This window comes from Phyllobates terribilis, unplaced genomic scaffold (genome assembly GCF_046119375.1).
Source record: "Phyllobates terribilis strain yellow unplaced genomic scaffold, ASM4611937v1 Scaffold_12__6_contigs__length_324123572, whole genome shotgun sequence".
NCBI classification, from domain to species: domain Eukaryota; kingdom Metazoa; phylum Chordata; class Amphibia; order Anura; family Dendrobatidae; genus Phyllobates; species Phyllobates terribilis.
In genome coordinates, this window is record NW_027362772.1 from 231,850,874 (window position 1) to 231,868,219 (window position 17,346).

At 43.0% G+C, this 17,346-nt stretch overlaps 1 protein-coding gene across 2 annotated transcripts in view; it reads left to right on the forward strand.

The window, feature by feature from the left end:
- Positions 1-17,346, forward strand: part of NPHP4 (nephrocystin 4) — a 353,374-nt gene that overhangs the window by 156,066 nt on the left and 179,962 nt on the right. The window contains exon 1 of one of the 2 annotated variants that reach the window (XM_073656723.1): positions 14,237-14,377. The exons of the other annotated variant lie outside the window; for it this stretch is intronic. The gene's annotated coding sequence lies outside the window, so the exon portion shown is untranslated. Of the gene's footprint in view, positions 1-14,236; positions 14,378-17,346 lie in introns of those variants that run through there. 2 annotated transcript variants of the gene reach the window in all.

Sequence of the window (17,346 nt, forward strand, 5' to 3'; positions counted from 1 at the left end):
GTTCATGCAAAAGAGTACAGCTCCGCGTGAAATGATTTGTGTGAGCAGTCATGCAAGTTTTAGGAGGGGATATTGAAAGCTAGAAGACTTTCAGAGTTCATCCGCTGTGAGATTATTTTTTTTTTAACCCCGTCATGTAGCAGGGGATCTATTTGTAGCTCGTTTTACTTGAATTGATGATAGAATTTGGAATTTTGTTTTTTGCACTAGTGACAGTGATTACATGCAGTTACCCCCATCCACCATTGTACTCATTCCCAGACTGTACTGAGATGGAGGGGTATATGGCTTAATTCATATCATGTGCTGTGAGAGCCCTCACTTATCTATTTGATGGAAAAGTTTTGTTACTGGCAATGGAGGTCTCATGGGTATGTTAGGTGTAACAGACAGTCTTTCTGGATCCGGTGGTAAAAGGTCACTGCGCTTGGCTCTGCAGACACGTTCTTAGTCTTTTCATCTCTGTAGTGTAGTGATATCCTTCTCCCTCTAGGACCTAGCAATAACCTCTACCTTCTGCTGCTAATTGACACACCCTTGCTGGAAGTTTAAATACCTTCGGTCTCTCCATAGACTTGCCGGTGATAGCTCTATTTTCCTCTGTCCAAGCTTGAAGCATGAGTAGTCGGCTAGTGTCTTCTTGGAGTTCCCTTGGAGGATAGTTGACGTGATCTCTCTGGTGGCTTCTCAAGCTAAGTGTATTCCCTTGCCTGTTTACCTCTTTAGTTGCAGTGGGGGATGACTAGTGCTCACCTCATCCCTTCCCTATCTAGGAGCTATCGCTAGGGGCAGTCAGGGATTAGGTTTCCTGCTCGGCGATAGGTGCTGAGCTTATTTAGGGACGTTAGGGGTGTCAGGGTGTTGTCAGATCTGCCTAGGGGTCTCCACTTCCCCTTTCCCTAGTGTTTGGTCTTCCTCTCCCTCTTCCCGTTGTTGTTCACTTAGTCCTTCACTCACCTTGCGTGACGGAGTTGCATGTTATTGCTCAGCATGTACGGCTAAGCAATGGCCCATAGGAATGGATGGACTACATGATAGCCTCCATTTCTGGAATAAACGCTGAGCACAAGAAGTAATACTAAGGGCTATGAGATAAAGAGTAACCTTCGCAATTAATACTACCACGTAGTGCTGTAATACTACAATACTGTGCCTGAACAGTTAATATTTGCAGCCAGAGAAGAAGTTTAAAGCTGACGAGGTGATGGCCTTGGGCAGTGACGCCCCTTTTGTGCATGCTTTAATGCATGGCAGCCTTAAAAGGGTTGCATCATATAGTTTATTAAAGAGGATGTCTTTTTTCATAAAAATATTAGGCCACGTTAATGCGTTGAAATAAAACAATACTTCCCTTTTGAAGCCACTGCTGCTTAGGCGCCACCTTTACGCTGCTCCCTTACAGTCTTTGTTATAGCGGTGATGTCCCATCTACAACATGTGACTGCTACAGCCAATAGCATCACTGGTTAGTCAGCTGAGGCCAGTGATTGGTGGCAGCGGTCACATGTTGTAGACTGAACGTCTCTGTTCCAAAGTAATCAAAGACTGGCGAGGAGCAACGGAGTGTGGCACTGGAGTCGCAGGGGCTTTAATAGGGAAGAGATGCTTATTGTTTGATTTTTTTAATCATTGCCAGCCTTGGCTCCATGTTCTATGAAAATGGACAATCCCTTTAAATTATTGACGAGTGAAGTTTATTAGTAGGGGAGGAGTTGGGTACAAAATATCATGTGTCCGTTGCACTAAAACTTATGCAGTCCTGTATCTAATGTCATGGAGGATGCAGGATCTACCCAATTTTTAGGGTCATCGGGGTGCAAGGCTTGTTCTATATTGCAGGTGTTTATCTGCCTGAATATAACACAGGAGCTCGGGTGACTGCAGATTATAGTGATGTCACCAGAGCTCGGGTGACTGCAGATTATAGTGATGTCACAGGAGCTCGGGTGACTGCAGATTATAGTGATGTCACAGGAGCTCGGGTGACTGCAGATTATAGTGATGTCACAGGAGCTCGGGTGACTGCAGATTATAGTGATGTCATGACTCTTTATGTCCATAAATTATTTGGACTATTAGACTTTCTGTGTGATTAGATGTATGATGTGAAGGCATTTCACTGTATGAGATACAGTGGTGAAAATAAGTATTTGATACATTGCGGATTTTGCAAGTTTTCCCACCTACAAAGAATGGAGAGGTCTGTAATTTTTTTCGTAGGTACATTTCACCTGTGAGAGATAGAATCTAAAAATAAAACCCAGAAAATCACATTGTATGATTTTTAAGTAATTAAATGACATTTTATTGCATGAAATAAGTATTTGATCACCTACCAACAAACAAGAATTTTGTCTGTCACAGACTTGTTAGGTTGTCTTTAAGAAGCCCTTCTACTCTGCACTCATTACCTGTATTAATTGCACCTGTTTGAACTTGTTACCTGTATAAAAGACACCTGTCCACACACTCAATCAATCACACTCCAACCTCTCCATCATGGCCAAGACCAAAGACCTGTCTAAGGACACCAGGGACAAAATTGTAGACCTTCACAAGGTTGGCATGGGCTACAGGACAATAGGCTAGCAGCTTGGTGAGAAGGCAACATCTGTTGGCACAATTATTAGAAAATGGAAGAAACACAAGATGACTGTCAATCTTCCTCGGTCTGGAGCCCCATGCAAGGTCTCGCCTGGTGGGGTAAGGATGATTCTGAGAAAGGTCAGGAATCAACTCAGAACTACACGGGAGGACCTGTTCAATGACCTGAAGAGAGCTGGGACCACAGTCTCAAACATTACCATTAGTAACACACTATGCCATTATGAATTATAATACTGCAGGGCACACAAGGTCTGGATGATTCAGAGGAGGCATGGGAGAAGGTCATGTGGTCAGATGAGACCAAAATAGAACTTTTTGGTATCAACTCCACTCGCCGTGTTTGGAGGAAGAAGGATGAGTACAACCCCAGGAACACTGTCCCAACTGTGAAGCATGGTGGGGGAAACATACTTTTGGGGTGCTTTTCTGCAAAGGGGACAGTACAACTGCACCGTATTGAAGGGAAGATGGATGGGGTCATGTATCGCGAGATTTTGCCCAACAACCTCCTTCCCTCAGTAAGAGTATTAAAGATGGGTCGTGGCTGGGTCTGCTAGCATGACAATGACTCGAAACACACAGCCAGGGCAACTAAAGAGTGGCTTCGTAAGAAGCATTTCATGGTCCTGGAGTGGCCTAGCCAGTCTCCAGACCGGAACCCAATAGGAAATCTTTGGAGGAAGCCTTGAAACCTGAAAGATCTGGAGAAGATCTGTATGGAGGAGTGGGCCAAAATCCCAGCTGCAGTGTGTGCAAACCTGGTCAAGAACTACAGGAAACGTCTGACCTCTGTAATTGCAAACAAAGGTTTCTGGACCAAATATTAAGTTCTGTTTTTCTTTTGTATCAAATACTTATTTCATGCAATAAAAGGCAAATTAATTATGTAAAAATCATACAATGTGATTTTCTGTTTTTTTTATTTTTAGATTCTGTCTCTCACAGGTGTAGTGTACCTGCGATAAAAATTACAGACCTCTCCATTCTGTGTAGGTGGGAAAACTTGTAAAATTGGCAGTGTATGAAATACTTATTTTCTGCACTGTATCTGTTCCTAGTCTAGTCTCCTGTAAGCAGTCGGTGTGTGCGGTGTGATTGTGAGTAATAGGGAGGAGTGGGATTATCACTTCAATCACTGCTACAGGTGCTGGCAGTGGGATGCGTGTAGCTTGGAGCGCTGCTCTGGAGTCCTGTCGTGGAGCTTTCTTCCGTGTGGCAGCTATATCTGGGGGATGTTTAACCACCGTCTTCTTCCATATGTTGTAACTGTGAGTTTAGTGTTGGATTTCTCCCAGCAGATGCTTTAGTAAGAACAGTGTAGAATACACTCCTCATTACTGTTTGTCTCTCTATAAACTGTCATTATGCAACCTGTTCATTCCTGGTCCCACCTGCTCCTGTCTTCACATCCCCTCCATCCACATCACTTGCTGTCTTCTCTTTTTCTTGCCTTTCCTTACATACAGTATGGAGCCCTGATTTTAGAGATTTTTTTTTCACAACGGGGAACTCTTCTCAATCAAGTCAATGAATGTTCAACTTTTGACTCTACTTTTATAGTTTCATAAAAAATACTTACCTTTAAGGCTGATTATTGGTTATTTTACTGTTTTATCACATTCCTAGCCTTATGAAAAAAAACTATACACTGGGCAAACCATTATTTGGAATGTTTTAAAAGATTTTTTTGTTAAATGTGTTTCTTAAACTTTCGGACCAGTTTTTTTTTTAAATTTTCAATAGCACTATTTATATTTAATAAAAAGCAACTGAAATCTTGCAAGTTTACACTAGACAAGAGGCCTAATATTAACCCCATACTCGCTGTTCTGTACCAAAGACTTTTCAGTTGTCTCATTATCATCACAGACAGGATTGCAATGAAAGGTATACATAGCTGATAACAAAGGCTCCACAATAGGTGGTGTTACAGCTCCCCTGTCACAGGTGTGTCAGATGTAACTGACAGTCGCTCTCGATCTGGCTGCAGAAGGTCACTGCATTAAGCATTGCAGACGCCTTCTTAATACTTCTTACTTTTGGACCCAGCAGCAACCTCCCTCCTGCTCTGATTGACACACCCTGGTGTTGGTGTTTATAAACTGTCTGCTTCAGGGAATCGCCAGTGATATTCTCATTTTTCCTTTTGAAGACTTGGAGCTATAGCAGTCGGCTAGCTTCCTCTCTGCTGACCTTGGAGGACGTTTGGTGTTATCGCTCTGGTGTCTGCTCAAGCTAAGTTTTCCCCCTTTGTTTGTCTCCCTTGTTGTCTTTATTTTATAGTGGGGCCTGACCAGTGGTCACCTTCCACTCCCTATCTAGGGCCTAGCTATAGGGATATACAGGGATTAGGTTTCCTGTTCGGCAATAGGTAGGTGCGGAACCTATTTAGGGACGATAGGACAGGCAGGGTGATATTAGATCTGCCTAGGGGTCTCCACTCCCCCTTTCCCTAGCGTTTGGGCTACCCTCCTCTCATCCCTTCATGTTGTGCTTAGTCTTTCCCTCACTGTGCGTGACATCACCTCATCCCCCTTCCTTCACAATGACCTTTAAAGAAAAAAACATGAAAAAATTCTTACAAAAATATTTAACATAAAAACTCTTAATTAAACAATGGGCTATTTTTCGGTCTACGATTCAATAGAATCAGCACTCTAGAATTCACTAAGATATTGGGGCACGATCACAGAAACTTTTAAGGTTTTGTCAAAAGTGGTCAACAGCAGGGATGTCAAACGCAAATGCACACCGGGCCAAAATTAAAAACTTGGACAAAGCCGCCGGCCAACCTTTTTATATTTATTAAAACGATGTCTACAAATGACGAAGTTTTTGCTTATCAACAAATATAATATATGTACGTCATAGGTTGTGAAGGGGTTGGAGGTGTTGTCTGGTCTAAAATGACAAGTCTGCAGCCAGTCCTCCCAGTGCGCACATTGCTCGCTGTGGAGATTCTCCGGTGTCAGCGCCGGGAATGACTGTTATGTGCCAGCAAGTATGCCATATGCAAACTACTGGCCAGTACCTGACTAGACTGTTTTTGACATGCTCAATATTAGAATATTGCATGAAGCCAGAAACGACCCTCAAGAATGTAGCAAAGGAAAAAACAAGTGGCATGGAATGAATGGCACCGGAGCCAGTACAATTCTCCCGCCCTTCCTTCCAAGCAGAGGCAAACTGCGGTCACGTGGGAATTTACATCATAGAGAGGAAAGGTCTATCCTTACACCACATGCAAAGAAGACACAAGCGTCTCTTGTCTTGTCAACTGCTGGGACTTATCTCTGCCCCGATTGGACAGTGCAGTGGGCGAACTGAAGGAATGCCGGCAAGTAGCATTACAATCACTGTGCACTTGCTTGTCTCTGACGCAGCTCCTTCAGACTGCGGGACAGGAGTGGGAGGGCTGCCTTCTTCACTGTCCAAATGTGATCAGCCCGCGGGCCAGAGTTTGACACATGTGGTCAACACAGTCGCAAAAAACGTGTTGAGAAAAAAAGTCACAAATAACTGCCAAAGATTTTAGAAGAATCAAACCTGAAGCGACCTGGAACCATAATCCTCCAGTGCTGCCAAATTCCAGAACTGTGACCTCCATGGAGGTCCAGAAGTACAAGATGTTAAGTGTTCAAAGACATTGTAAAGGTATCGGAGGCTGAACCCGACCACCACAGAGCAATATACAGAAACATCAAAACTGGGCCAAGAAATATCTGAAGACAGATTGTTCAAAGGTTTCATGGACTGGTGAGATGAGAGTGTCTCTTGATGGACCAGGTGGATGGGCCATGGCCGGATCAATAACAGGCATAGACCTACACTTCGCACTCAGACACAAGGGAGGTGGAGATGGGCGCTGCTATGGGCTGGGATTATTAAAAGATGAGATAGTTGGACCTTTTTGGGTTGAAGATGGACTCAAAATCACCTCACAAACCTTCTGCCAGTCTAGAAGACACTTTCTTCAAGCAGTGGGACAGGAAAAAAGTCTGCAGGTTTCTAGAAAACCCTGATTTTTCTGAAGGACAATGTTAGATCTCAGACCTTGAAGTCTCCACTGCTCAGCTGCCAGTAAAGGCCATAAAGATGAAAGAATAATGACACGGCCCCTTCCTCACTGGACCTAAACCTTAAGAACCTATGGGCCCTTCTTAAACGGGAGATTTCTGATGAAGGAAAACAGTCAACTCTCTGATCAGTGTCTGGGGTGGCTGCTTTTGGTGCTGCCCAAAAAGTTGATCAAGAAACTATCACTCTATGGATGGAGTTTATGACAGTACTTGAAAAGAATGGCATCTATATTGGTCACTGGGTACATGTCAGACATGTATTTTTGTACATTTTAAGCTGTTTGGTTACTATTCTTACTTTAACAGATGAAAATAAACAATTGAGATTGGAAAATTTACATTTTTCATTTAGTTGTCCAATAATTCTACCCACATAGAGATTCTCCTAAGAAAGACAAAACCTCATTTTTATTTTCTTAAATATTCAGGTCTCAGGTATATTAACCTTTTGGATTGACTGAGAGCTCTAGAGTTGTTCAATAATAAAACTAATCATCAAAAATACAAATGTCCCTAATAATTGTGCACACTGAGTAGTGTTGTAGAAGAGCAGCCCTTCTGCTACTTCGTCTTAGCAATGAGTGGGCTTGCAGATTGTATATATACAATGGGCTGCCTATCACTATGATTTTTTTTCCCGGCATAAAAAGTCCAATTACTCGAGGCCAGGGTTATGACATGTCAAACTTAGCTCTGCTGCATCTGTCGTTACCTTTCAGTGATCATTGAGCCTGACCTTAATATCTGCCATCCCTTTTTGGCCATCTTCCCTCAGTCATATGGTTGATCTCCTTGGCTCCAAACTATCCTTGCTCTTACGTTTCAGAAGCCAAATGTTAGTGAAGATATTATGGCCAATTTGAGGTCTTCCAAGATTGATCATAAAATTCCCATAAATGGAGTTTATGAGGCTTGTAATCTCTCTGATGCAAATATTATGACCTCCTGAAAGCCAAAGCCAACTTTCTCATACTCATTAGGTGCTGTGAATGGTAGTTTTACTTGCGTAGTTATCCTTAGCCTAATAAAAGCGATGCAAAAAAAAAATAAAAATGCGAATAAGAGAAACTGACCTCGATACCTGATGATGGAGGTGGAATTGCACACTTTAAAGGTCTGATCAGAAGGTCAGAAGATGTGTGCCCCACATCCCAGACGACTTAAGGCTTTTCTTGTTTTTTTGTAGGATTCAAGGCCATATACAATGCAAAACATAGCATAACATTATGGAAATCTTCTTACACCTTCAGAGTCAAACTTGCTGGAACAGAGGATTTAAAACTTTTTTTCCTGTTTCCAGTTCTTTATTCTCGAATTAAATCCTAAACCCTTTGTGGATCGCATTCGAGATTTTAATCAGCCATTAAGAAAGGCTGAGTAGACTACCGAAAATGGGCGGCCTCTCTGGGACAGTGAGGAAGTATGTTATGTGACCTTTGAACTTAAAGGGGGTTCTCCAGTCTTTTGCTAAAACTCTGCAACCACTCTATGTAACTGCAAACTTCTGAATCCGCACCACACGCTGTCAGGATTCTCCAGTGTCATTGGCGAGTGCGGGCGGTCATGTCACTACAATCATGGCCACATTCCAACTAGACATGTGCAGCCTCGTTCAATTCACGAGTTCAATTCACTGTGCAGAAGTATGTTCTGTTTCTTCTTTCCTCCTTTTTCATCATGTTTCCTTGTATTCGCCAGAAAAAGAATCGAGTGCAAAAGAAATTATGCACTTCACAAGAAAAAGCCCCCCCCCAAAATTATAGTAATAAGAATTATATATTTGTGTTTAACAAAGTAAATTGAATGAGAACAATCGTTTTATTGATAGAGAAAGTGATTGCCTCTTGGTGATTTGTATTAGGGTTTTGAAAAGAAGCGAATTATCTAAAATAGAGCTTTACAGCCGACAGTGTCATGGATCAATGGCATTTAAACCTAAAATGACCTTGAGATGGAATAATCAGGACTGTTTCACGGAGCATCAAAGAAAGAAAAGAAAATGAAAATGCTTGTAACATTGACCTATTCCTGGCTGCACGGAGAGAGTTATAAATTACCTTTTAAGAAAATTCTGCATTTGACAAACTTCACTAAAAGAATGTATTATACAGTCCATGCTGGACCATCACCAAAGATACTATAGGCTCTCCTTACTAATCTGTGCCTCATTATCCAGATGGCTTTTTCCTATCACCCATGACAGCACCATCTGAGAGAGGGGATCTGCCCATTAAGGATCAGAAACCTACAGGTTAAAAGGGTGGATCATCTACCCCCCACATCAGTTGGTTTACTGTCCTTGACGGGGAACCTATGCACAGAGTGTCCGGTGCGGAACAAAGAAAGTCTCCTATCCAGGTCCTGCCTTGTCGCCAAGGAGGTCTGCTGAGCCAGTGTGTGGTGCCTGGATGCTAAACAGCGGGTCCATTAGGGGCTTGCCTGGAATGCGGGCGCTGGTGGCGGCACATCTGTGTGTCTTTGGCCTCCGCGTCATCTCGGGATCTGCACATGTGCAGAGCGTGCTGTAAGGGCGCACCATGATGACGAGCGCGCTGGTGAGATTTGGCCCGGAAGTGTTGAAGCACTTCCGGGAGAGGTCCAGAGAAGGTGGCCATTGAGGGGGTGGTGCTGTCTGCACTGGTCCCACATTTAAATGCGGTTTAAGACCACCAGAAGGGCGGTGACTCTGTCGCTCCTCCACAACTCTGGCATGGAGAAGCAGTTGGAGCAGCAAACACAGCTGCAGGTCCAGCAGCACTCGAAACCGAAGCAGCAGCAACATCAAAGCAGCGGTGGGGTTCATACTGACAGTTCCAGAGGTGTCAGTAGGTCCAGTCAGCAAAGCCGTAGCACAGCCTCCAGAGAAGTTCACTCAGATGATTCAGTTCCACCTCCGAATCCGGTACGTTCACTATCAGCTTTGTTGTACGTGATCTTTGTGAAAGTTCACTTTGGTAACAGGTTGTTCTCTTGTTGCTTATTTGTTAGGAAAGCACTAAGAAATGCATAGCTAAACTGTGCGGAGAGGAATTTTCCAGCTCGTGGAAGAAAAAACTGCCAGGCTTGTACAGAGAAAACTGTATGCAAGAAAACCCCTAATTTTGTTATGAAGCTTAGAGCAGCTATTAGATCAGAAGTGAAAAATTCTATTAAGTCCTTAGCCCTCCGAGAAATCGACAAACATAAAAAGGGGAAGAAGTTAACCATATTGTCATCTGATTCTGAAAGATTGGACAAATCAGAAGAAGAATGTATGTCCTTGGATTTCTCTAACTCTGATGGGCATAAAGGTGGTCACCCGTGCTTCCTAATAGAAGATACAGATCGATTAGTCAGGGCAGTTAGGTCCACCAGGGGCAATAAAGAGGCGAAAGCACATAGACCAGTACAAGATATTCTGCTCGGAGGGTTGGAGCAGAAAAAAACTAAAAACTTTTCTGCAGAGACCTGAGAGGAAGAGTTTGCTGCCCTCATCATTAAAAAGGAAATATCCCTTTGAGGAGCAGGAGACAGCCCTATGAGATAAAGCACCAAAAATAGATGTTGCGGTGACCAAGTCACCAAAAAATCCTCCATGGCTTTTGAAGATATGGGAGTACTTAAAGATCCCTTAGATAAAAAAGCAGATAGCTACCTAAACAATACATGAGAATCCTCAGCAGGAGCGCTAAAACCAGCTGTAGGCTAAGTGCCCACGATGCAGAAATGCTGCATATTTTTTCCACTTCTCCCTGGCAGGAAAAACGCATGCAGATTTTACATGCGTTTTTCCTGCCAGGTAGAAGCGTTTGTCAAGCGTTTTTGCATGCATTTCTGCATGCGGGTTATCAAGCGCTTTTCTAAGCGATTTTAGCATCACTTGGAAAAGTGCTTGACAACTTGGTCACACTATATAAATCCATGCAACTGGCATGGATTTATATAGTGTGACCAAGTAATAGTTAAAAAAAAGAATAAGAATGGTAAAAAATAAAGATTACACTTACCTTCCAATGGCCCCCGATGTTTTCTCTGCTACTTCCGGTCTGTTGTATGGCTCTCGGTGGTGTGAAAAGACCTGCCATGACGTCATTTAGTCATGTGACAGGTGATGCGATCGCCGACGTCAGCGGTCACGTGACCTGTCACATGACTAAATGACGTCATGGCCGGTCCTTTCACACCACCGCGACCCATACAACAGACCGTAAGTAGCAGAGAAAACATCGGGGGCCATTGGAAGGTAAGTATAATCTTTATTTTTTACCATTCTTATTATTTTTTTATTTTTTATTTTTTTTAACTATTACTTGGTCACACTATATACATCAAGGAATCTAGTATATATAACCTGTAATATTATACTTTTCAAGAAAGGCCCTTCTTAAATTTTAATAGTGAATCACTCATTACAACATCATGCGGCAGAGAGCTCCATAGTCTCACTGCTCTTACAGTAAAGAATCCTCGTCTGTGATTATGATTAAACCTTCTTTCCTCCAGACGTAGAAGATGCCCCCTTGTCCCCATCTCTGGCCTCAGTAAAAAGATCAGTAGAAAGGTCTTTGTACTGTCCCCTCATATACTTGTACATAGTAATAAGATCACCCCTAAGCCTTCGTTTTTCCACAGTATATAACCCCAAGTGTAATAACCTGTCTTGGTGTTGCAGACCCCCCAGTCCTCTAATAACCTTGGTCGCTCTTCTCTGCACCCGCTCTAGTTCAGCTATGTCTTTCTTATACACCGGAGACCAGAACTGTACACAGTATTCTAAGTGTGGTCGCACTAGTGACTTGTATAGAGGTAAAATTATGTTCTCCTCATGAGCATCTATGCCTCTTTTAATGCATCCCATTATTTTATTTGCCTTTGCAGCAGCTGCCTGACACTGGCCACTAAACGTGAGCTTGTCGTCCACCAATACACCCAGGTCTTTTTCAGTTACAGTTTTGCCCAGTGTTTTACAATTAAGCATATAATTATACATTTTATTTCCTCTGCCCAAGTGCATTACCTTACATTTATCCCCATTAAAGCTCATTTGCCATTTATCAGCTCAAGCTTCTAGTTGACATAGACCCTCCTGTAATATAAAATTGTCCTCCTCTGTATTGATTACCCTGCAGAGTTTAGTGTCATCTGCAAATATTGAAATACTACTCTGTACGCCCCCTACAAGGTCATTAATAAATATATTAAAAAGAAGGGGGCCCAATACTGACCCCTGTGGTACCCCACTGTTAACTGAGACCCAGTCTGAGTGTTTTCCATTAATAATCACCCTTTGTTTCCTATCACTGACCCAATTCTTAACCCACATACATATATTTTCCCCTATCCCCATTGTTCTCATTTTGTGTATCAACCTTTTGTGTGGAACCGTATCAAAAGCTTTTGAAAAGTCCATATACACAACATCCACTGCATTTCCTTGGTCCAGTCCAGAACTTGCCTCCTCATAAAAGCTGATCAGGTTAGTTTGACAGGCACGGTCCCTTGTAAACCCATGTTGATATTGGGTCATGAGGTTATTCTTCATCAGATACTCTAGTATAGCATCTCTTAGGAAACCCTCCAGGATTTTACCCACAGTTGTGGTTAAGCTTACTGGCCTATAATTTCCAAGTTCAGTTTTTGTCCCCTTTTTGAATATTGGCACCACATTTGCTATACGCCAGTCCTGTGGTACAGACCCTGTTATTATGGAATCTTTAAAGATTAAAAATAATGGTCTATCAATGACGTTACTTAATTCCTGCAGTACTCGCGGGTGTATCCCATCCGGGCCCGGGGATTTGTCAACTTTAGTGATTTTTAGACGCCGCCGTACTTCCTGCTGGGTTAAGCAAGTGACATTTAATGGAGATTTTCTTGTTATCACTAATCATGTTTTCTGTCATGCGATTTTCTTGTGTAAATACAGTTGAAAAAAAATCATTTAGCATATTGTTTTTTTCCTCATCCTCATCGACCATTTCACCCAGACTATTTTTAAGGGGGCCAACGCTATCATTTTTTAGTTTTTTACTATTTATGTAGTTAAAGAATATTTTGGGGTTATTTTTACTTTCTCTGGCAATGATTCTCTCTGCCTCAATCTTTGCTGCCTTGGTTTGGTTTTTACAGAATTTATTTAATTTTCTATATTTATTTAATGCCTCATCACTACCTACTTGCTTTAGTTCTCTAAATGCTTTCTTTTTGTCACTTATTGCGCCCCTTACAGCTCTATTTAGCCATAGTGGTTTCCTCCTATTTCTAGCATGTTTATTCCCATAGGGTATATATTGTGCACAGGTCCTATTCAGGATGCTAATAAATGTCTCCCATTTGCTTTGTGTAGCTTTATGTCTCAGGATATCGTCCCAGTTTATTGCACTAAGATCATCTCTCAACCATTGGAAATTTGCCTTCCTGAAGTTTAGTGTCCTTGTAACCCCTCTACGACACATCTTATTAAAGTTTACATGAAAACGTATTATTTTGTGATCACTATTACCCAAGTGACCCCCAACTCGTATATTTGATATGCGGTCTGGCCTATTGGTTAATATTAGGTCTAGCAGTGCCCCCCTTCATGTTGGGTCCTGAACCAGTTGTGAAAGGTAATTGTCTCTCATAGTTGTCAAAAACCTATTACCTTTGCTTGAACTACAGGTTTCTGTCCCCCAATGTATTTCAGGGTAGATGAAGTCCCCCATAATAATGACTTCTCCTTGAGTTGCTGCTTCATCTATTTGCTTTACGAGACTTATAACAAACCCCTATCAGTAATTTATTATTTTTTCCTCCTCCCCTTATCTCCACCCACAGGGACTCTACATTTTCATTAGATTCACATATATTCTCACACAAGATGGGTTTTAAGGATGATTTTAGATATTAACACCCCCACCTCGCTTGTTTGTACGGTCATTTCTGAGCAGACTATAGCCCTGTAAATTAACTGCCCAGTCATGGCTCTCGTCCAGCCACGTCTCAGATATCCCTACCATGTCATAATTATTTTCCAACAAAATTAATTCTACTTCCTCCATCTTGTTGATGAGGCTTCTGGCATTAGTGTACATGCATTTTATGTATCTCTCTGTACCTCTATTCCTTCTTACTTTATTGACTGTTCTAACCCCACCCCCAATTTCTTTATTTGTGCCCAGGTCACTAGCTGCACTATCTTCCCCACCTATAAAATGAATACCCTCCCCCCCCCAAGCCCGGTCATGAAGGAGTTAAAAATCAATAAATTCTAGAATATAAATACACCCCAAAATATAACTCAAACTGTGATAATGTAACAAAATATAGTAGTCAAGAGTAAAAAAAAAAAAAGGGGGGGGGGTGACACCCTATTTGTCAACAACCCTATTTGTCAACAATTCATGTTCCTATCTTTTAGTTGGCACCTTGACACGCAATCGTCGACTGTTCATTGTTGTCCATGTCCACAGGGCACGGCAGACCCCTCGCAGGGCCAGGCAGCCCCCTCAATACACACGCTGCCTGCTAACGCCGCTGATGCCGCCAGCTGTCCTGCCTCCTGGACCCCGGACCCTAGACCACCAGATGCACCGCAGTCCGACGTCTGTGCACATGTTCCATGCACGCTGCCCTGCTCCGAAATTTAAGTGAGCGCGCAGCATGCGTACATAACACGTGACCGGCGGCGTCACTGCGTCAGGATCATGATGCACCCCGCCACCGGCTTAAAGGTATAACGCATATTTCTGGCCGGGGGGGGGGGTGCATGTATGTTGATGATTAGAACTGTGCATACCTTAGGCCGGGGGCCCGGTGAGTAGAAGCAGAGAGAGAGGGAGGGCCGTGGGCCCATCGGCCGGGCCCTCCCTTTTTCCTTCTGTTCATCGGGCCCCATACAGTAGTAAGGGCAGTAATGCCCTGATGGCGGCCCTGGCTGGGGTCTCTGACCTCTTGTATTCCAGCGGTCCTGTGCGCTCAGTTACACATCAGAAAAATTCAATAGGACATTTTATTAAGTGAAACTGTGCAAAAAGGACATTTAAAAGGAAGAGTAACCCTTTCCTCGGTCAGCGTAACATCTCTCTATTGGTGGTTAAATGTAGAAAATATGAGTTTCTTGGGAAAATCCAGTTCGGAGTATTATAACAATGATTCAAGTCCAAAAAGGTTGGGGAGCGCATTCAGAGGGTGGGATGGTCCAAGGCGGATGGACAAGAGAGGAAAAGATAGGGTCCTTCAATCTAAAAGAGCTAAGGGCAGAAATGAGTTGGAGGATCTACTCTCATTGATACAAGGCAGACTTGTTCATATTCGAATAGACAAGAGAGTAATAGTGGCATACATCAACCATCAAGGAGGAAGTCTATCTGAATTGCTGATGACACTAAAAAAGCAAGTCTTCCAGAAAGCGGAAAAATAACTCCTCATTGACAGCGTTCAATATAAGAGGGAAAGAGGACATCATGGCAGACTTCTTGAGTCACAATCTGTTGAGGCAAGGAGAGTGGAGTCTGAATACAGCTGTTTTCCAACATATTGTAGAGTTATGGAGTCTCCCAGACATAGACTTGTTTGCATGGAAACACAACAGAAAAGTAAAGACGTTTTGCTCACTAAATCCCAGAGAGCATCCTTTATATGGTAGACACCTTTCAATTCAAATGGGACTTTGGCCTAGCTTACGTTTTTCCACCACTAATGTTGAGTCCGGCAGTACTGAGGAAGATCAGACAAGAGCCAGCAAGGGTTAATTTAATAGTACCATTCTGGCCCAAAAGACCACGGTTCCCATGGATGAGGGTGATGTCAATCACCGATCCTTGTGTACTGCCAGAGATCTCGGATCTTCTCATTCAAGGTCTAGTTTGTCACCCCCAGGCAACTGGGCTTCATTTGACGGCTTGGAATTTGAGAGGTCACTATTAGTACAGTGAGAATTCTCATCTAATTTTGTCTCCACATTGCTAAAAAGTAGCAAACCAGGAGCAACTAGAATCTACGGTAGAACCAGGGCCCTTTTTCCCACTGGGCACCCGAAGACGGGTGCCTAGGGCGGCAGGTTGCCTTTTTCTTACCTCCGCTGGACTGGGGAGGAAAATAGTCATCTTTATTTTTTTACAGGTTGGGAGGGTGCATGGGCAGAGGAGCACCGATCAGCTCCCTGCTCCGATGGAAGAAGAAAGATCATAGAGGTGAAGGACCTGTGATGACTCCATGCTTCACTTGTAATCTGAAGTATTTTTCCGGTCAGGAAGATTCACTGGTGACAGTTAATTAGGGAACAGGGGTGCATCATGGGATTGCAGGCTGTGTGTCGGGGGGGAACATGACGTGCAGGGTACGTATGCTGGTGCAGGCTTTATGTGGGGGTACATATGGGGGTGCAGGGTACATATAGTGATGCAGGATACATATGCTAGTGCAGGCTATATGTGGGGATACATGGGAAGTGGACAGTATACAGTGCTGGCCAAAAGTATTGGTACCACTGCAATTCTGTCAGATAATACTCAGTTTCTTCCTGAAAATGATTGCAATCACAAATTCTTTGGTATTATTATCTTCATTTAATTTGTCTTCAATGAAAAAAACACAAAAAGAATTGTCCTAAAGCCAAATTGGATATAATTCCACACCAAACCTAAAAAAGGGGGTGGACAAAAGTATTGGCACTGTTTGAAAAATCATGTGATGCTTCTCTAATTCGTGTAATTAACAGCACCTGTAACTTACCTGTGGCATCTAACAGGTGTTGGCAATAACTAAATCACACTTGCAGCCAGTTAACATGGATTAAAGTTGACTCAACCTCTGTCCTGTGTCCTTGTGTGTACCACATTGAGCATGGAGAAAAGAAAGAAGACCAAAGAACTGTCTGAGTACTTGAGAAACCAAATTGTGAGGAAGTATGAGCAATCTCAAGGCTACAAGTCCATCTCCAAAGACCTGAATGTTCCTGTGTCTTCCGTGCGCAGTGTCATCAAGAAGTTTAAAGCCCATGGCACTGTGGCTAACCTCCCTAGATGTGGACGGAAAAGAAAAATTGACGAGAGATTTCAACGCAAGATTGTGCGGATGGTGGATAAAGAACCTCGACTAACATCCAAACAAGTTCAAGCTGCCCTGCAGTCCGAGGGTGCAACAGTGTCAACCCGTACTATCCGTCGGCGTCTGAATGAAAAGAGACTGTATGGTAGGATACCCAGGAAGACTCCATTTCTTACCCCGAGACATAAAAAAGCCAGGTTGGAGTTTGCCAAAACTTACCTGAGAAAGCCTAAAACGTTTTGGAAGAATGTTCTCTGGTCAGATGAGACAAAAGTAGAGCTTTTTGGGAAAAAGCATTAACATAGAGTGTACAGGAAAAAAGAGGCATTCAAAGAAAAGAACACGGTCCCTACAGTCAAACATGGCAGAGGTTCCCTGATGTTTTGGGGTTGCTTTGCTGCCTCTGGCACTGGACTGCTTGACCGTGTGCATGGCATTATGAAGTCTGAAGACTACCAACAAATTCTGCAGCATAATGTAGGGCCCAGTGTGAGAAAGCTGGGTCTCCCTCAGAGGTCATGGGTCTTCCAGCAGGACAATGACCCAAAACACACTTCCAAAAGCACTATAAAATGGTTTTAGAGAAAGCACTGGAGACTTCTAAGGTGGCCAGCAATGAGTCCAGACCTGAATCCCATAGAACACCTGTGGA